Source organism: Lissotriton vulgaris, chromosome 4_1 (assembly GCF_964263255.1).
Source record: "Lissotriton vulgaris chromosome 4_1, aLisVul1.2, whole genome shotgun sequence".
Classification (NCBI taxonomy): Eukaryota; Metazoa; Chordata; class Amphibia; order Caudata; family Salamandridae; genus Lissotriton; species Lissotriton vulgaris.
Genome location: NC_141691.1, coordinates 2076593978 through 2076606383, shown reverse-complemented (window position 1 = coordinate 2076606383; position 12406 = coordinate 2076593978). Strand labels below are relative to the sequence as shown.

The window sequence follows — 12406 nt, the reverse complement described above, 5'->3', positions numbered from 1 at the left end:
TAAGTGAGCTATTGCCCAGAGTCACATGGTGCTGAGCTGAGCTGCCCTCAGCACTCGGGATCGAACCTTGAACCCCACGCTTCGGAGTCAGCAACTCTGGCCACTGTGCCACACCTCCCCCTTCAGAAACTCACTTTAGAGCTACAACTCACATATGTGCAAGGAATGCAAGATGCTAATTCTCAAAATTCCTAAATCCAAAAAAGTGAAAACATTAAAACAGACCTTCTTCTGCCCAGCTCCAAAACTATGGTACTCCATCCCTGGCTCCGTCAGACTTCAAACGGATCCACTGGCTCTTAGCTAAGAGCTAAACATGCACCTCTCCCAACTGCACCTCATGGACTAATGTAGTCATCAGCTCTTCCCTTCTTCTTTAGCATCTTTTATTTTTATTCAATACTTTTAGAGTTTTCATTTAAAACAATACAACATGTCATCAAGAACTGACATACAGGTTCGTAAGCAGATCCTATTGAGGATTGGTACATTTAACCTAGGAGTGGTCAACAGTCACTACCTGAGCCAAAAGTCAACATTCGATCAACCGTGTCCGAGTCATACAGCCACACCCAGTTCACGAAGCAGTGAATCTTCCTGCTCTCCATCCTCCGGGGTGAGTACGTACAAGAGACCATGTGGCATACTATCAAGAACCGAGTTAAGATTATCGCCGCTTTAGCGCCATGAAACTGCTGCTAAAGCGGCAATAATGGGCTTGATAATATGCCGTAGAGAATTCCAATGGAAGCCCATGTTCACACCAGAACATGGGCTTCTATGGGAATTGACAAGGGCATATTATCAAGCCCATTATCGCCGCTTTAGCAGCAGTTTCCTGCCGCTAAAGCGGCGATAATTCTACCGTCGTTTCTTGATAATATGCCCGATATATCTCTGGGGCCTGAGGTGCACGGTAGCATTGAGGAGTAAGCCTCTGAATAGGAGGTCTCCAATCCAGTCGTTGATAGTGGTTGGGGCTCCCGTGCCCCAAATCATAGCCACTCTAGACTTGGCTAGTAATAATCTTCTGGTTTGTTGAGGAAGGGCTTTTCAAGAGTCTAGCAGGGCCTAGAGCGGGGAAGAGGGCAGTGTGATCTCCAACATTACGGAATGAGTGTCAAAGATAAATTACCAGCATGACAGAATCGGGGTTGCACCTTTTTGACCCGGTTTCTTGTAATATGTTACTATTAAAGTGCACTGATACCTTTGTGGCTGAGTATACTCTATAAAAATATTATGAATAAATACATGTTTTATGTATGTTAGTATTAACATTCATAATGATGAACTTGTCCCATTATCTTAGCTTCTACCAAGAAAGGTGGCAAAGTCCTTTCGATGTTGGCCCGCTGTGCAACGGAGGATTATTTACCTATAGAGAGACATGGCTATATCTGAATTGATTGCATCCCTAGAGTAGGACGTGCTGTGGTACCATGAAGCTGTGTGTTCAAGTGGACTCTATAATGCCTAACCCTCCCCATAATAGTCAACGATTCTAAGATTCGCCTCCCATGGACCCGTGAAAGACGAGAGTCTGGGGCCAGGTGTGCTGGCTTTGGCTCTACACCTTACCACACATGGCACACTCCTGTTCAGACTCACTGACCTTGGGTGCTGCCAGCACCTCTTCACCATGCCTACTGCTGGTCCCAGGGTGCGTGTGCTGCATTTCCACCCCCGCTGTTGCAGGTTGGTTGCACTGTGCTCAGTCTTGACTACCACAAGGAGCCACATTGTGGTACCATGGAGGTACATGATCCTCTGCACTTAGGAACTCATTGTGACAACGCCCCACACACCCACAGGAGCTCTGGAAATTCCCTTGTGTGTGTTGTCTCTCCAAAGGCTGCACAGAGGGTACAGTGGCAGGTGGTACCAGGTCAGCAGTGGAATCCCTGCAGAACACTAAAGATTTCTGCACAACTGGCTTGTACTGTTCTAAATACATCATGAAATGGTTTGTTCTTCTGAAGACGTCCTCATCTTGTGCGGTCATGTTCCACATTTCCTAACTGGTCTGAACTGAAGTCTACAGCAAGTCTGGAAACGGTTTTTGCCATTTTTAATGATGGAGTGAATTGTAAACCATATTGACCATCAGGTACACATTTACCTCTAAATTGCCTTGCTTTCTCTAATCATTATATAAAGCAGGGTTTCATGTTTTACTGGCAATTTATAAGTATGCAGCTAAAGCATGGCACATTGTTTTATGGCTTGTATTTCACTTTGTGCTGAAAGATGGTTTTTGAACATAGTTTTCCTTTTTTTTCTGTAGCATTATTCATGACATTTCGCACATTGAAAGGGTTGCTTCATTGCAAGGTGGCTTTGATACCAACTGTTATGGAATCACTAAGGATAAACATGTGAAGACCATGTGATGCCTCCTCAGACATGTGTTCTGGAAGCCAGGTCTAGCGGCTTAGTGGACTAATGCATCCGCCTGTAGGGGCCTGTGTTTGAAAACGTGGTCTCAGGTTCGAATCCCAGTGAGTCGACTCAGCCTTTCATCCTTCTGAGGTCGATAAAAATGAGTTCCATTGAGTTGGGTAACAATAAAAATCTGTTATTCAGCGCCAAGATGCCCTGCTGGGCGAACGTTCCCTTTACAAATACACGTGTTATGTTATAGAGGAATCCTTTACCACTTTGTAACATAGTTTCTCTCTCAAGCAGAGTGTTTCACAGAGGCATATGTTTTCCCATATGTGGCACACCACAAATAAGTAGTCTTGAGACAGAAGATGTGCGTATGTTTCATTTAGGGCTGATCTCTAACCTGGAAGGGCTATTTTTGGTGCTTGCCGTTTGTTTTACATGCCATCTCTGATGTTGCTTAAGTGTGTGCGACAACCCAAAGTGTTTCCCACATTCAGTACAAGGGTGGAGTTTCTCTCCAGTATGGATCACCTGATGTCTGCTCAAGCCGGTGCTCTGAGTGAAGCTTTTCCCACATTCTTTGCACTTGTCCAGTTTTCCGCCAGTATGGATCCTTTGATCACAATTTTTGTGGTAATTGATTAGAATTAAGTGAGATTTTAAATGATGTGTGTTAAGTGTAATTTTGTAATGTGTATATACTTTGAAAAATCGTACAATAATTTACTTGTGCTCTGCTGCAACACACTCGCACCACAAGAACCTCTTCCTGTAGTTGGTTTAAACACCTCTCCACTTTGCAACAGGAAAGAAACCCAACACCAATTTATATAAATAGATTATCTTTTTATGAACTTTTAGACACCACAATGAGCAAAATCCACTAGAGGTTTCCAGAGATATAGATTCTTTTAAAAAAAACGTAAATCTCAGTTTCCTGGTTGAAAGCGCAAACAAGCATTCGAAAGCGGTAAGTTTTGAAACTTTAAAAAAGTTTGAAAGAGTTATGTTCAGCTACTGCTGCCCAAGTTGTGCGACTAATTCTCCAGGAGGAGGTCAGCGGGGACAATACAGAGTTTTGGACAGGTACCTGGTCACCAAAGCAGTCTCAAATCCAGTTCCCCACTTTATATAAAAACTGCCATAGACTTCAATGGAGTGGTCCTGATGCAGTTGCTGAAGGATGCTCTGAGTGCAGTGCAGTCGACTGCGGTGTCCTTGAAGTTGATTCCTTGGTCCAAGTGTAAGATGGGGGTGACATTTGCCACAGAGGTTGGTATCCCTCGTAGTCATCTTTGAGTCAAAAGGACAGATGTTGCTGGGCTATCAATCTCCATGTATCTCAGTACACCGGGGGCAAGTGGTTTACTTTGGTGAAGGCTGAGGTCTGTCTTTGGTGACCAATCTGGACTCAGCAGACTCTGGTGCAACTTTGCCTATCGAGTGTTGCCTGACGGTGGTTAGCGGCTATTCAGGGAATCGTCCTGAAAGGACAGAGGCAATCCACTTGAGGACGTCTTGCTGTATGCCTATGTTGTAGAGTCTGTTGATGACGGTGTTCTGAGAGACAGTGTTGAATGCCACTGGGAGGTCATGGAGGAACAGGGTCACAGTTTCTCCGCAGTCAAGGAGCGTTCTGAGGTCGTATGTCATCAATGGATTGGCACCTTTCTGAGAATAACTGCTGTCAATTTCTTGGTGCCCTTGAAGTTGCTAGAAACAAGTGGGCAACACTTTCTTGCAGGCCAAGCCTCCGACCTGTTTTTCATAACTAAAACCTGCTTACAAAAAATGTGCTTTCATAACTACTGAAATGCCTTTTGAAATGTATATACAGTTGTTTACAAGCTTTTTAAAAGTGTGTTGTGATTGCCAGACAGTTCACTTTACAAATCCTCTAACTAAAGTCAGAGAAAGAAAAGTAAACACTAACCTCTGCAACGGCATCCTGGTGAGTAAAGGAGAACAAATGCTGACCAACAGCCCAACAATATATAACCACGTTCCTGCCGTTAGTACCAACTCTGGTATGCAGATTGATTAGTGAAGATGTCTGTGAATCTATATGCCGGGCATATAGATCTGCTGTTGCAGGCAGGACACACTTTCTCATAATGTTTTATTTTATTTTCATAGCACAGGCACTGGCATTTGCAACACATAAATAACATGCATTATCATTTACAATGCCAATAGCTGAAACTCGAGACCTATTGCTTGGCAAATACTTGTTTAAATAAGGCTTGGGGGGTGGGGTCCTTTTGGATGTTCTTTGGTTTCTCTGTCCCACTCCTTTCTACTTTATCACGGGCCCTTTATTTTGAATGCTATTATTATTTCTGATCTAATGTGCTGTTCGCCTGAGAAGTTTTAAGGAATGGGACAGTAAAGATGTTGCTTACTTACCCTGGGGATGCAGCGAAGGGCCCTGGCATCAGTGAGTCTGCAGGAGGATGGAGGCTGCGGGGATTCAAAGACCTCAGAACTAGCTGAGGACCCCTGACCGGAAGTAGGTGTTAATGCATTGACCGGAAGTAGTGTCAATACAGTTCTCCTTCTGGTCCGCTGGCTGTGATAGCTCGGTGGTCTCGGGCTGCAACAGTGCAGACTCACAGAAAGAGAAAGAGGCGGACTTGTATGCTGTAGAAATGAGGCCATCCCATCTCAAGATGGCTACCACAAGTGACCGGAGATATGAGATTCCCGTTTCCGACGGCCATCTTGGATTGGTACAAGTACCTGACCGAAAATCACGTGTGGCCCCTACCAAGGTCACTACCTCGCAGCATTCTGAGCCCTTCTATGTTTTACTCCACAATGTACTTGATACAGACTCTGCTGCGCCTCTTTGTCCTTTCTAGGTGGAGGAAGCTGATAAAATAGCTGTTGTCTATGTGTATTTGAGGCACTATATGAAATTGACACAGTGGAGTCAATAAAAGTTCTGTCCTCCCATGCCTGGGATAGGATTGTCAGATTGTTACATGAAGGGTAAACGCGCACCTCACGAATCTGCCCAGCTTTCAGATTGCTTACGTGTGACATTTCTATGGTTTTAGTTAGCGTATGAGTGACATTCTACTGTGTGGGACTCTTCAAGTGATACTTTACAGCAATTAAACTAAAGTTTAACCAAAATAAAGGCCTAGAATTTAACTGCCTCTCTGTCAGTTTTCTGTTACTGCAGCCAGACATGTCACACAACAATGAACATACACCTAAAATAAGCCAGACCGATTTGTGTTGCCACTGCTTATTAGCAGTATCAAAACCATGAGGAATAACAATGAATAAGGCCTATTCTAATGACTGAACTACAGAAATTGAGGCTCTTAACAGGATCAAGATAGGTTATCAAATGGATCTTTTAAGGTTTAGTGCTGCGGGGAATGAGATTTTGGTATCAATTTATGATCGAATTAATAATTTATCTCATTCGTGATTTTGGACCGCTAATATCTGTCATTGAGTAAAAGACAACTCCCACATTGGTTTAGTTAAACCCCATTAAATGACGCCACTCTGAAGAACCACTTACGACTGATAAAGTTTTAAGGCTTTTATATAAAAGTCAGATTTGAATGCGAATACAATCTTCTCAAGATAAATCTCAAGTATACAAAATACAAAATCAGTTCCTTAATCATCAATTTAAAGCTTCGATGTGAAGTGGTTCCTTTGCGTCATCTATCGAAAGAGAAAATAATCAAGTTAAATCTGTCCCTACTCTATACTAGGTGACATCCCTATTTCGCAAGTTCCTTGGTACCCTAAAAAGGTGTCAGCAGTTTGACTTCAAAGAAGTTCAAACTCTCTTAGCCTCTAAAGGTAACTTAAGTTTAAGAAGCAGTACCCTCTCTGCCTACCCATCCTCTCTTCTAAGGGTCCTCGGCCTACTGCTCCCTTGCGCTCTGATCTCTCTCAGCGCATCTGCTCAAGGCATCTACCCTTCTAACTTGCCTCTCGCTGTTCTCTCTCTCTGAGCTCTTCGCCTATCTTCTCCCCGGGGTGCTGTCCCTAAAATACACAATCACAGTGTGGGTGGAACGCCCCTTGACGCCCACCTCGGACTTTCCCCGATGATGTCAGTTTCTGACTCTTCCCATTGCTTCATCTCTTTGTGTCGTCCGTTAGGTTGACCCTTCTCCTTAGATGTCATCTTCATCTTCTTGTTGTCGACTTTTAGTTGACATTTCCATCCAAAGTCAAATAACCTTAAACAAGACCTTAACATTATAACGGTGGTTTTGACCCTTCTAGGTCCTGTGAATGGTCATTCAAAACAAACTCAAATTCCAATCGCCTCCTCTCATGTTTAGGCAATAAACTTCGTTCGACATTTGTCACTTTAAATCTAACAAATGCTAGACTCTTCGGCTCGCACCATCATGTGAAGACTATTCACGACTCCTGTGAGCCCACTAAATTACATACATGGACTATACTCCTGCGAACCCTTGGTCATTCAGGTTACAATCACAAATGACCTAAACTTCTTCTAGCATTCCTACAACTTCTTCTACACAGTATAACCTTTAACATATATTTAAATGTGAACGCTTTTAGCAAATACTTCGTTCATGTGTGAATACATCTTAGCTAAAATACAATTTTGTAGAGTATAAACCTTAATACATAGAATATAAAGTTCACACCAAATTTAATCCCATACATAGAATATAAACCCTATACATGAAACATAACTTTATATTCTCATTGATTACATCGTTATGTGTGCTCTCTGCACGTTCCTCCATGTTACAATTCTCTTGCCGTTTCTGCATTTAAAACTACACACGTACATGAATTCTACTCTGCACGTTCTACTGTTCGTAGGCATTTCTGCATTAGCCCACTCCGTATACGGCCTTCTAAATCTAATACATTCTAAAGTGAATATAGTTATACATTTCCTATACCATGTCGTCACTTTAGTTGACTTTACGTTATAGTCATCACTTCACATTACGATATGCATTTCATTCCCACGTTACACAATATTCCTACGTTTATAATAGATGCGTCTAAATATGACTACGATATACATTCCATTCAAATTGCGCTCTCTCAGTTCCCCCCTTTGATGACTTTTAGGAGTCATCACTAAAAGCAATTTGAATCACACCTTTTAAACCGAACTAGTTACTTCATTTCCTCTTTTCATCATTTCAAGTGCTCTCAAACTTTTATACTGTTGATCTTGTAAAACAGCTAATCTCCTTTCTTGCTCTCTCATAGACCTTTGTAACCGGTTCGTCTTATACCATTTATATAGTTTCACAAATCCTAACAATGAGATTATACAAATTAATACTATTAATACAGGTTTTAATATATACCATATAATACTTTTGCCAAGGTTGGCAAACCAACTTCCAACCTTTCCTACTCCATTACTTACTTTTTCCCAAACATTTAATTTTGTCAAATCTTCGATTTCTTGATGAATCTGTGTAATATTTCTTATGACCTTTTCTAGTGGTTTTGAATTATCAGGAATATAAGTACAACATTCCTGAACCTTCAAAGATTTACAAACTCCGCCTTCTTTTGCTAATATTACATCAAGAGCAAGTCGATTCTGAAGAACCATTGCTCTGATCGATTGCATCTCACCTTCTATTAGCATTAATGACCTTGCAGTACTCGCAGATAATCTATCTACGACTGTAGCTAGTCTCCTGATCTTAACATCGTTAAGTATTAAACCTAACATAGGAAACATCGCTCCAAATACGTCTCCTACTATTTCTGCATCTCCTACTTCCCTTTTCGTTCTTGTCGAAGCCTTTCTTTCTATGACCGCTAAATCCTTTGCATGATATATTTTGGGAAGACAATTGCCAAGTAACACGAACCATACCAATTGTCAGGCAGTTTTACATAGGCATTTCTCCCACATACAAAATATACATTAGGAATCACTTGCATTTCCTTCATGAAATCTTTCGTATAATACTCTAGTCTAAAAGCATGTTCGCAATTTACTTCACCTACAAATACACTCTCATAATATGTCTTGCTTCGAGTTAAACATAACTTTCCTTTCTGCGTTCTATCCAATGCTATTGGACCATTGCTCCCTTTCTTTTTATGTGCCTTCTCTTCTTCGGTCCAATCAGTTTTCCACTGTCCTGACATTTTTAGAATCTTTTGCCTTCTGTATCGGTCATCTACTTGTCCTATAAACTTTTTCTCAATCTCTGACACTTTGCAAGTCAGATTATTTCTACGTGCGTATGATGTATCTAACGTATCCCAAGGAAGGAAGAACTTTGCTAGTCTATCCTCCTTTTTGTAATAGTCCCACTTATTCATCTGCTTATAATTCGGAACTTCAGGTAGTACCGAATCATAATTTGAAAAGTAGTACTCAAATCCTTCTCTACCATAAAATATACTAAGCAGTAAACTACATGTTATCCCATAAGTCAATGGGAGATGATGATATCTAATGCCCTCGTCTACAGAAGCCGGTAATTGCATACAAACGTAGCAATCTTTGGCCTCCATGGCATCGATATATTCATACAATAATTTGGCATATGCATTTGACCTAAAATTTCCCTGTGACTCGTCTACATGCAATCTACGAGTTTCATCTGCTAGTAACGTCTTTTCACGTATGACATTGCCCTCCTCTTTCTTTCCCCCAAGAGCAGGTTTCAAAGTCGTTACGAATTTTGCATTTGCTATTTCTTTATCTGTTTCATGTCCTACTATGTATGATATTGTCACTACTGTAATTATGAGAAATATCACTACTGCTATAAGTGTACCTACTATACATCTAGCTTTTCTGTTTGGGTTGCCGTTCTCCATGTTGTCAAAACAGCGCAACTCTTTCTCTTGCGAAAAGGTTTTCAGTTCAGTCCTTTGCTTGCCTTGTTTTCTTTTCAGTTTGTAAAGTGCTCTTTTATCAACAAAAGTCTCTTTTTCGCAACAATGTCTCTTTATTTTTTTTAACAACAGACAACCCTAACCCTTCTCCGTCCTCTAAATGTAATCCCTAATTTTATTCTTCTTTCCACTCGACGCTAGGTTATCTTCTTCTTTATGGCTTATATACAAAAGTCTCTATGTATCAACAATTATTCTCGTACCTGCAGCTCTTGCAACTAGTTCCAACAATTCAAAACGAATGATTTTGTCTTCTTCCTCTGAGATCTGATGACCAAATGTTGGAAATTGTAATCTGTTCAACACTAAATCTTTAATCCGACTCAAGTATGGGGGTATGGGAAGTGTGAAAGTCAGTAACCCCTCAGTCTCGAGTCCAGGCGTCAACATCCATATCTCCACTGCCACAAATGGATCGAGATCGATTACTTTCACGCTCTTCACTCTCCCAGATTTCTGTCCCCAAGACATCTGCTAGATAAGTCCACTCTGGGGTGGCGTACCTTCTGCAGGGCACACGTACCCTCCTCGACCTTCGTGGACTCTCAGTTCCTGAGTCAGTCGTTTCTTCCTCCTGATCCGATTCTTCAGCGATCGGGACAAGAGTTCTTTCTTGCTTTTCTTCCGAGCTTGGCCCTTTCTTTCTCTCCAGCCAACTGGCTTCGTCACTCCTTGTCTTTCTGCTCCTTGTTCTTGGACCAGTCTCTTGGTCACTCTCAGCTTGTTCAGTTTCCGATTCAGTTTCCCAGTTACTGTCTTCTCCTGAGGCGACTTCGGTCTCGCTAGTGTCCTGACCTTCGTCGACCTGTTCTGTCACAGTCTCAGCCTCTTCGATCACCTCTACAGCTTGTCTTTCCCCCTCTATGGCTTCTCCACTTTCCGCTGGATTTTCATCCGAGAGAGGAGCTGTTTCTTCTTGAGGTGTTGGCACTCTTCGAGTGTGTGAAGCATGTATCCAGTTTGGCAGGCCTCCACACTTCACCGCTGTATTTGTGACAAGTATGACTTGAAACGGTCCTCTCCAGCGCACGTCTAAGCAGTTCTTCCTGACATGCTTTTTCACCAGGACCCAGTCTCCAGGACTCAGGTCATGGCACAAGTCTTGTGCTGATGGAACCTCTGCAGCCTGGACCTGGAGGGACACAGAATTAATGGCATCAGATAGTCCCTTGCAGTAGTCCAAGATCAAGTCGTCTGTGATGTTCACTAGCGCTGCAGTCGGAACCGATGGCAATCTCATAGCTCTCCCCATTAGCACTTCATGTGGAGAGAGACCTGTTTTCCTATCGGGTGTGCTACGTATGCTCATAAGAACCGCTGGAAGTGCGTCTGGCCAACTCAGGGATGTCGATGAACAAACTTTAGCCAATCTGGACTTGATTGTACTGTTGATTTGCTCTACGATCCCTGAAGCTTCTGGTCGATAGCTGCAGTGTAACTTCTGATCAATATTCAAAGCTGAGCACAACATCTTCACTATTTCGCTATTGAAATGAGTTCCTCTGTCTGATTCCAAAGAGGATGGCACCCCAAATCTCGGTATCAACTCTCTAAGCAACAGCTTTGCTACTGTAAGTGTATCACATCTACGTGTAGGGTAAGCCTCAACCCATCTAGAAAATATACAGACAATCACTAAAACGTATCTGAGTCTGTTACATGGAGGCATTTCTATAAAATCAAGCTGCATTCGATTGAAAGGCCCCCCAGACCTTCCTATGTGACTCAAAGTAACTGGTGTTCTCTTTCCCACGTTTAGTTGCTGACAGATCGCACATCGCTGACATACTGCTTCTGCCGCTACTCTAAACTTAGGATTGAACCACGTTTGTCTGAATACTCTCACCATGGCATCTCTACCTATGTGTGCTGATCCATGCAATTTCCTTGCCATTGGACTAACAAGTTCATTTGGTAAAACTGCTCTCCCATCGGCAGAAACCCAAAAATTCATCTCGCTTTTCTCACAACCCGCTGTTTCCCAGCCCTTTTTCTCATCATCTGGTGCATTCTCTAGGACACTCCTTAACTCATCCCATGTATCTACAGTGTCTAATAACATCGTCAATTCAGTTCTTTCTTGAATTCCCCCCACTTTCACATCAGTGTGAGAATATCCCTGTTCAGCACAATAACGTGCTACTTCGTCGGCATAGCGGTTGCCTTGCGACACAAAGTCTACATTTTTAGTGTGCGCGGCACACTTGACAACGGCTATGGCTGACGGACCTTGCAATGCATCTAACAGAAGTCTCACGAATTCTCCATTCCTAATAGGAGAACCCGAGGAGGTCATGTAACCTCTTTGAGACCATAACTGCCCATAATCGTGAACTACCCCGAAACCATACTGGCTATCGGTGTATATAGTGACTCGAAGTTTGTCGCCTGCTAAGCAAGCACGAGTCAAAGCAACAATTTCAGCTACCTGTGCGGAGTGTACTCCTTCCAGGCAAGCGGCTTCTACAACTCTGGTGATTGTGCAAACTGCATAAGCTGCTCTCAGCTGACCGATATCGTCTCTTACGCATGAACCATCAACAAAGAAAATTTCATCAGGGTCAGTCAATGGCTCATCTACGATATCGGGTCTCGGTTTGGTGCATAGTTCAGTCACATCGAGGCAGTCATGATCTGTACAATTTTCATCTTCCACTTCATTTGGAAGTGGCATCAAAGTAGCAGGATTCAAGACGGAGCATCTTTTCAGGGTCACATTCTCGGCAGCCAGTATGACTTGCTCGTAGCGTGTGAGCCTACTATTCGTCAGATGCTGAGTCTTCGTCCTGGTCATTAACAATTCCACAGAATGCGGTACATACACCACTAACTGATGTCCCATCACTACGCTTTCAGATCTTTCAATGCTGACACCCGTTGCAGCAACGGATTTGAGACATCCGGGCAACGCTGCGGCTACTGGATCTAATGTAGCCGAAAAATACGCCACTGGCCTACGCGCATCTCCGTGGATCTGAGCTAAAACCGCTAAAGCGCATCCCTCTCTTTCGCAGCAGTAAAGCAAAAATGGTTTGGTGTAATCAGGCATTCCCAAAGCCGGGGCGCGACATAAGTCCTCCCTCAGCTGCAAAAATGCCATCAAACAGTCTTTGTC

General features: G+C 42.7%; 1 pseudogene; it reads left to right on the top strand.

Moving 5' to 3' along the window:
• LOC147725054 (embryonic protein UVS.2-like) overlaps window positions 1-2382 on the top strand; it is a 63534-nt pseudogene extending 61152 nt beyond the window's left edge.
• The last annotated feature ends 10024 nt before the right edge of the window (window positions 2383-12406 follow it).